Below are 6405 nucleotides of genomic sequence, written 5' to 3' on the forward strand. Positions count from 1 at the left end.
TCTTTGCTTGAAGACTCTTTTGTCTTGATGAGAGTGCCTTTGCCTTTGGTGCCTTTGCCTTTATTGCTTTTGTTGCTCCCTTAGTCCTTGCCATTGATGAATAAACCAAGAAAAGAATGAAAAATCTTCAATTTCTAGTGCACCCAAATCGATTTAAAGATGAAAGGCTTTGCCTTTATGAATTCAAAAATCGACTCAAAGGTTGAAGATTTTGTGCTTGGTTTTGATTTTTGTTGAAAGAGGAGTGATTGATTTGTTGTTAAAAGGATGTTTTGATTTGATTTTGGTGAATGTTGTTGAGGAATCTTGTTTTTGTGATGGAGAGGATGAGGGTTTTGGAGTTATGAGTAGTGTTATGAATGAAGGAATGAAGAAATGAATGTGGGAGGGGGTTTATAAAACCCGAAAAATTTGAAATGCAGGGGCAAGACGGGCGGTTTCTGCTCGGGACGCCCGGATTTGGCCTGTTCTGGATTGGGAAAAACTCGCCTAAAGACGGGCGTCTTTCAGCGAAGACGCTCGGATTTGCAAACACGGGACGGGCGTCTTCTACAGAAGACGGGCGGATTCCTTTACAGGGATTTTTCTTGTTTTTTCTCAGCCAAGAAGACGGGCGTCTTCCTTTCAGGATGGGCGAATTTTTGAAGACGGGCGGATTTGAATGCAGGACGCCCGGATTCGTTGAGAGTCATAAATTTCAAAAATTCAGCTCATGGTGGACGGGCGTCTTCTACCCAATATGCCCGGATTTCCTGAAGACGGGCGGATTCTCCTGGATCCTCTCGGATTCGACCCCTTTTTACCCGGATTCAGTTCCATCCGTGTACTTTGCATATCCCTTGTCATTTTTCCATTCTTCTTCACATCTCATGTTCTTCATTGTGGGGGCACTACTAAGGCATGGATAGCCTAGGCAATTGCCATCCCCACACTAAGCTAAAGCACTACACATTAATTGAAATTATTAGTCCCTCCCTCACTTCTCTCAAACATGATAATTATCTTGATCAAAGTATAAAAATCCAAAAATGACAAAAAATGCAATATAAGAATTGAAATACAAGTTAGGGAGTTAGAAATATTTACAAATGGTGGTTTAGGAAGGACTCCACCAAACTCTAATTCTTGATGAGATGTCAAGGGGGCATGTTCAAGGTGTTGTTGATGTTGCTCAACACCTTGAAAAAGTAATCAAACGCTTGTTCATTGTCATGATAGAGGTCTTCAATAGACCTTGGCCCTTGTTGTCGGTCTTGATCGATGGCATTACCAATGTAGGGATTAAAAATCCCTTCAAATTCGTCGTCCCAAAGACCACATACTTCATTAAGTTGATCATTGAAAATCTCTTGATTTGATGGAGACAACTTTCCCATTTCCTTTTCTTGGCCAATGAGGCCATCCTCTTCTTCTTTGCTTGATTTTGGTGAGCTTTGCAAGCTCTCTTTGTCACAATTCACTTGCTCTTTGAATGGAGCATCTTCAATTTTCTTCTTCCATTGGAGTTCCGACTCCTTCCTTTCATCCTTCCGACTATAATGATCGATCATAAAACACGGTTCATGTAAACGGGGAGCTCTCATAGTCTTGTCAAGATTAAAAGTTATACTCTCATCTCCCACTTCTAGAGTGAGCTCACCATGTTTCACATCAATCACCGCACCCGCGGTGTGTAAGAAAGGTCTTCCTAGAATGATTGGAATGTTGGAATCTTCCTCCATATCAATAATGACAAAGTCCACCGGGATGAAAAACTTCCCAATTCGTACGGGGACATCTTCCCATATCCCTAATGGTGTCTTCGTCGATCTATCGGCCATTTGGAGTGTGATATTGGTGCATTTAAGCTCTCCCATCCCCAACCTTTTACTCACCGAGTATGGCATAACACTCACACTAGCCCCTAGATAACATAAGGCTTTGTTGATCGTGGTGTCGCCAATGGTACACGGTATTGAGAAGCTTCCCGGATCCTTTAGTTTTGGAGGTGAACTCCCTTGAAGTATTGCACTACTCACCTTAGTGAAGGCGATAGTCTCAAGCTTCCGGATCGACTTCTTCTTTGTGAGGATGTTTTTCATGTATTTCGCATAGGCCGGCACGTGATTGATTAATTCCGTGAAAGGAATTGAGACTTCCAAATTCTTCACAATTTCCATAAACTTTCCAAGTTGGTCATCAAATTTGGGCTTGGCTTGACGACTTGGAAAAGGAAGTCTAATCACAATGGGCTCCTTCTCCTTGACCTTGTCTTCATTTTTCTTTGAAATTTCTTCTTTTGATGATTATCCATCTTTGGAGTTTTGCACAATTTCTTCCTTATCACTAGCTTCCACAACTTCATCCTCAACTTGCTTCTTCGGTGCTTCATACCTTGTACCACTTCTCAAGTGAATGGCACTAACCGTTTCATGTCTTGGGGGATTACTTTGAGGTGGTAATTGCCCCTTTTGTCTTTGTGAGCTTGAAGATGCTAGTTGAGTCAATTGAGTTTCCAACATTTTGGTGTGAGCTAGAATGTTGTTGATGGTGGTTTCCTTTGCTTGACTATCTTTTTGCATTTGAGTGAAAAATTCTTGTTGATTCTTTTGCATTTGGAGGACCGCTTTTTGAACATCAAAACCTTGGTCATTTGGTTGATTGTATGGATTTTGATTTTGGTAACCTTGGTTTTGGTTGTAAAAGGGTCTTTGATTTTGGTTTCTCATGGGAGGTGGGGTGTATGTTGTTTGAGGGTTTTGAACATTTTGGCTTTTGTATGAGAGATTTGGATGGAATTTGGTGTTTTCATTGTAATAGTTGGAATAAGGGGTACCACTCTTGTATGCTTGAAAAGCATTCACTTGTTCATTTGTTCCCCTACATTCACTTTGGTCATGTCCCAAAGTTCCACAATTCTCATATATCCCACTTGGGATTGATGAGGATGCCGTCATGGCATTAACATGATGCTTTGGTGATTTTGAGGCTTCTTCAAGTCTAGCCATAGATTTTTCAAACTTCAAATTGATTGTGTCAATGTGAGCACTAAGTTGAGCACCCAACTGAGTAACGGAGTCCACTTCATGCCTTCCTCCTCTAGTAGCCTTGCGAGGTCTACTATATTGTGAGTTATGGACCGCCATTTCCTCAATCTTGTTCCATGTTTGATTGTCATCAACTTCGGTGAACATTCCATTTGATCCCATGTTGAGAATGTTCCTTGAATCTTCATATAGACCGTTCCAAAATTGTTGTACCAAGAACCACTCGCTAAGTCCATGGTGAGGACATGAGCGACAAATTCCCTTGAACCGCTCCCAATCTTCATACAAAGATTCTTTATCCCTTTGCTTAAAATCCGTAATTTGAGCTCTTAGCATGTTAGTCTTTTCCGGTGGGTAGAATTTTTTGTAGAAAGCTAGAGCCAACTTCTTCCAAGAATCAATTCCGAGAGTGGCCTTATCAAGGCCCTTCAACCATTGTTTCGCGGTACCAATTAGAGAAAGAGGAAATAAGACCCATCGAATTTGGTCTTGAGTTACACCGGTTTGAGAAATCGCATCACAATAGTCACAAAAGGTTTCCATATGAGAATGAGGGTCTTCACTAGGCATCCCCCCAATTGGCTCCTTTCGACTAATTGGATATAGGCGGATTTGGCAATAAAATTTCCGGTCAAATGTTGTGGTGTGGGAGTACCATTGGGTAGGTTCTCCTCGGTGGGTACGGAATGTGATGAAAACTTAGGCATTGTGGGTTGATTTTGTGTGGTATTTTGTGTTGGGTTCTCCTCACCTTCTCTTGCAAAAGGGTTGATGAACTCAATAGTTGGTTGAATATCCACAACCTCACTAATACCTCTCAAATTCCTCCTAGCAAATCTTCTATTGTTTGTCAAAGTTCTTTCAATTTCACGATCAAAAGGTAACAAATCACCTTGTGACCTTCTAGACATGCAAAATATCAAACAACTCGAAAACAATTAGAACAAACCTTGAGGAGTTTTACTTCCCCAAGGCAAAGAAAGACACAACTAATAACAATATAAGAAAATCTAAATCAAGTTAACACCGTCCCCGGCAACGGCGCCATTTTGATAGGACAAAGAGTTGGTCGTCACACATCCAATCAAACACAATTTATAACTTCACAAACAACTCTACAATTAGTAAAGAGGCAAGTAAAGGTCGGATCCCAAGGGACGGGAATTGAGATGAGATTTCTATTGAAACTAGTGGTGTCTTAGGGGTGTCACAATTTGGGTTGATGTAGAAGGTCACTAACTAAATAGCAATGAAAGTAAATAAGCAAGATGAAATGAATGGGTTGTAAACAATTGATAAAAAGCACTAGGGTATCATGGGGTCATAGGGGAATCATGGGAATTGATCATACAAACATGTTCTCAAATTATAAGCAAGCAATTTTTGTTGTGATGGATTGAGTTGGGTTATATCTTACAATCCTAGGAAAGTTTGGGTCCCGGAGCTGAATCGATTAGATTGTACAACACCTACAAGTCGACTTAGTCTTTCCTACTCAACAACATGCATGGTCTAATGAGACTCGAGTTGGTTTATGTCTTACAAGTCTCATTGAAAAGATAGGTGATGGGTAAAAAATGAAAGGATTCATAGGCTCACATTTCATCAAACATAACATGTGCATGAGTTGAGATCAAAACAAGCAAGCAAATAAACCATGAAAGCATATTAATTTAAGCATGAATCATTCCCCATGTTGGTTTCCCCTAATTACCCATTAACCCTAGCTAGGTCACTACTCACTCATTATCATGTTGATCATGCTAGCAAGGTTGTCAATCATACCAACAAAATGAAACATGATGAACAAATGAAAGTAATTAGCAATAATTAAAAAGGGATTAAGAGAATTATACCCACTAATGATTCCAATAATAAAGCAAAGAATAAAAGAAGTACTTGATGCTTGATTGAGAGATTGTCAATCTCCCAATAATAACCCAAATAATCTTCAATTACCCAAAATAAAGGATGAACAAAAGAGAGATTAAGGAAATAAAACTTGTATTAAGACTTGATTAATTGTTGATTACAATACTAAAGAGAGATTTGATTGATATTAACTACTCTAATAATTGATAAGAAGAACATACTCTTCTAATTAGACTAATGGGGTATTTATAGTGGAAATTAGGTGGATACATTAAGGTTAACTAAGGGCTAAACTAGTAATTACACTTTTTAGATTGAGCAGGGAGACGCCGGTATTTTTTGAAGGAAGGGCTTCTTTCACGAATGCTTGAAGAAGACGAAATTGTGCTGGACTAGAATCCGTGCGTCTTAGGCTCGGGACGGGCGGATTCAAGGTCTGGGCACGGGCATCTTTGGGAGAAGACGGCCGGATTCTGGTGGCTGCTGTTCGGGCGTCTTTGAAGGAAGACGCACGGATTGTGCTGTGGAGGATGGGCGGATTCAGGGCAATCTGCACGGATTGCTGCTCAGCTTTGTTCCTTCTTCTTTTCTTCCCTTTTATTCATAAAATCCTTGGGGATTTCCTTGGGGATGCAAGGATCCTTTCTCGACATTGCTCATCTACTATAATATGTACAAAGGCCTTCTAATCTTGTCTCTCCTTGATGCTTGGTCATTGAATTCAATCAATTTAGTCTCGTTTTGCCATGAAAATGCAAGATTTGCACTCCTTTCCTACCAAGGGATCAAAATCTCAAAGAATATGCAAAACAAAGAACTAAAGACAATAAATGACCCAAATATGCACTAAAAAGCATGGGAACAAGGCTAATTCGGGGGCTAAATATGCGCTAATTATGGTCACATCAAGCATCAACAAGGAGGTAAGCAAGCCCTAGGCAAAAGGCAAGAGCCCTTCTTCTAGCCACCTCCGAGATATTGACATCCAAGCGGTTTGAGAAGATGTTGATAATAGCCAATATGTCAACACCATGGAGAGCAAGGAGGAAGTTCACTTGGCTCGTTAACAAGACCAACATAGAACGAAACTTCTCCTTATGACACAACCGAGTTGGAGGAGGCACCGGAGAACAACCCGACCACCCTCCAATAGCACCCACTTCTTCGGCAAGAGGGCAAATTTCACCTTTCGGGAAAACGAAAACATGATGTTTCAAATCCCAAAAACGAGAGCATGCTTCAAGGAACGAGGATTGCACCTTAACTTGACGAAGCACCAACAATTGACGAACTCCCATTACAATGAGTTGATACTTTTCGGGAGGCGATAGATCTCGACACCCATGTCGCAACCTATTTTCGAAAGTATCCATGAATTATTTTGTGGAAGAAGAAGAGAAGGTTTTCGTAGAGTTATTTTTCGTGTTTCGGATGATGAAACAATGAAGCACAAACGTCCTTATTTATACAAAACAATCGGCGCCTTTTTTCCGAAAAGGGGGGAGCT

At 40.5% G+C, this 6405-nt stretch overlaps 1 non-coding gene across 1 annotated transcript; it reads left to right on the forward strand.

The window, feature by feature from the left end:
- Positions 1 to 3255: 3255 nt before the first annotated feature.
- Positions 3256 to 3362, forward strand: LOC141624612 (small nucleolar RNA R71). The gene has a single exon (XR_012534418.1). It is a non-coding gene; the product is annotated as a small nucleolar RNA R71 (small nucleolar RNA).
- The last annotated feature ends 3043 nt before the right edge of the window (positions 3363 to 6405 follow it).

This window comes from Silene latifolia, chromosome X (genome assembly GCF_048544455.1).
Source record: "Silene latifolia isolate original U9 population chromosome X, ASM4854445v1, whole genome shotgun sequence".
Lineage (NCBI taxonomy): Eukaryota > Viridiplantae > Streptophyta > Magnoliopsida > Caryophyllales > Caryophyllaceae > Silene > Silene latifolia.